Source organism: Nanorana parkeri, unplaced genomic scaffold, assembly GCF_000935625.1.
Source record: "Nanorana parkeri isolate BGI_ZX_2015 unplaced genomic scaffold, ASM93562v1 scaffold186, whole genome shotgun sequence".
In the NCBI taxonomy this organism is placed as follows: domain Eukaryota; kingdom Metazoa; phylum Chordata; class Amphibia; order Anura; family Dicroglossidae; genus Nanorana; species Nanorana parkeri.
The window spans coordinates 1054855-1057470 of record NW_017306454.1 but is presented as its reverse complement, the minus strand read 5'-3'; positions in this window follow the sequence as shown (position 1 = coordinate 1057470).

Sequence of the window (2616 nt, the reverse complement as noted above, 5' to 3'; positions counted from 1 at the left end):
TTACATTTAGCCCTGCTTTGCACAAGCAGGACTAAATGCAGAATAGGAGAAATCACCTGTTTCGTTACTGATAAAAAAGTTAAAAAAAACCTTAAAAAAATTCAAACCAACCCTGCCACCCCCGCTATCTGGTTGGCATTCTCCTCGGCGGAGGGGGACGCATTGCCGAACCCAGCCCTGGGGCGGCAGAGAGGGTAAATCCGGTCCTGGTGACAACTCTGTTCCTCCATAGGCTGGGCACACACCTTACAACCATCGCAAGACTTTTGTCTTGCGATGGTTGTAAGGTACTTAAAAAAAACGTACGATCTGCCTATCTTGCATAGGCAGATCGTACTTGCGATGATCGCAAGCCACGCCCCCTGAGGGGCAGGCTTCCGATGACCGCAATGCCGAACGGGCAGTGTGCGCTTGCGCACACCGGCCCGTACAGCTTTTATCGTACGGACATGCCACAAACCCGCCGAACATCGTACGATGCTCGGCGGGTTTTCGAACATGTCCATAAGTTTAAAGTCGTGCGACCTTACAGTAGTAGAGGTCGCACGGCTTCCACACACCTTACGATAATCGTACGATCGCGGGATTTCCCACAATTATCGTACGATTATCGTAAGGTGTGTGGGGACCTATAGATACTGTAGGGTGAGTAAGCGTTGTCACTCTAGGACAGGAAGTATGTTACTGGCAGGATCACCAGGTTAAAAATAAAGGGGGGAAAAGCCTGGAAACTAATGCAGCCGCCACATTTTAGGATTGCTAAGCTGCAACAATATACATTTCTCTTCTTGGGTTTACAAACACTTTAATCATGTCTGTGCAGTTGCGCAGCAATTCTCAAGACCTTCATTGGAGACCTCTGTTGCCCTGGTGCTGGAGTCAGCTTGGCCTTAGCGTTGCATTAATTCCCTCCAGGACAAAAGCAGAATTCTGCAGAAGAAAAGCCGGTGACATCACCGAGGGACCCTACTGCAGGATTGACACGTCCTGGAAATGCTCCACACTCCATTCTTTTTCATTTGTAAAAGGGAAATTAAATGATAACGTTTTTAAATAAACAAGATCCCAAATTGATGACGGCTGTTTCCCATTATCTCCTGAACCGACGCAACAAGGGAACAGGAGAGGAAAGGGGAATCAGATGCCAGTGCAAAAAACATATGAGCTGATGCACTGATGTTCTACGGTCCAGACTTGGGGAAAGGTAAAGAGAACCTGTACTTGGCCAACAGTACAAAGCATGTTGTGCTTTCTTTTGTGCCCCACCCAATCCCAATCTGCTGCCAAAGCCACTAGAAACTCTTGAAAAAAAGAATACTTAAACAGAGCTATGGTGGACATACCCTCCCATCCTCCCACCTTCATGTGACAGCACTCAAGCCTGGTCAATGGTCATACAGGCTGCAATTGTAAGATGTGGGCCAAATTTCCCCAATAGTCCAAATAGCGTTGCCACCTTTTCTTCAAGTGAAACCCGAACACTCTACCGACATTTTTTTCAGAGAATGAGTCATGACATATTTATATGTAAATAACGCCACCCGTTCATATGTAAATATCACAGCTGAGACTATTTTCAGTGGGGGGCCAGTAGCCCCTATCTTAATTTTGGTTGCCCCTGTCTGCCTGACATCTTGTGTCCGGGTTTCTGCTGCCGTGAAACCCGGACACAGCATTCAAAACTCGGACTGTCCAGGTGCATTCTGGACAGGTGGCAACCCTAACTCCAGAATACCCAGGTTATTCTTCGGATTCTGGTGGAGGAAGGGCATAGAGAGGGTAAAATACAGTATACTTACTGTGCCCGCCAGTAAAATGAACCTGTAGAAAGCAGGAATCACCAGCACTCAGTAGAAAATGTTCAAATAGTAATGTCCATTTAATCGTCATACATATCGAAGTAGCCACTACATTTTGTACTGAGTGCTGGTGATTCCTGCTTTCTTCTGTTTGATGTGCACGGCGCCATCCGTGAGTATCACTGCGAGCACCATCATTGTGACTTGGGCCGGAGACGCTGCAAGGAGTGTAGGGGGACTTACTGTTTTTCAGTAAAGTGAACCTGTCTAGTATGGAAAAGTAATGCAATCTTTTAGGTTACTTGGCACTCACCCAAGCAGCATCTTAGAAGTATCATCGTTAGACTGGGGTCAGGGATTGGTGGGAATGGTTCTGGGGTTTCTATGAATCCTTTGTAAAAAAACTGTTTTTGGATCCAAAGCACTTGTTATACATGTTCATGTCTGTAACGTTCATTATATCCTGGAGGTTCAAACTCTCCCTGCCTCTGTAGCCACCCTTGGTCATAGTTAGGAGCACTCTGGATTTCAGCCAGACACTCCAGTAATCAAAAACAAATACTGAGTCACCCGGCCCCTTGAAGTTTCCTCTGACTTGGACACCAAATGGTTGACTGGAGTAATGAAGTCAAGGTCCATAGCAGGGATGGTGAGCCAGCCATGTAGAGAAGGAGAGGGCCAGGAGAAGGTGTGGGCTCGTTTATCTTCTCCTCCACACATCCTCAGTGGAAATGAAAAGTACCTTCTGCTGCTGGACCAAAAGCCTGAATGACAAAAAGGTAAGGGGGGGGGGGGGGGGGTAAAGACAAGGCGATTT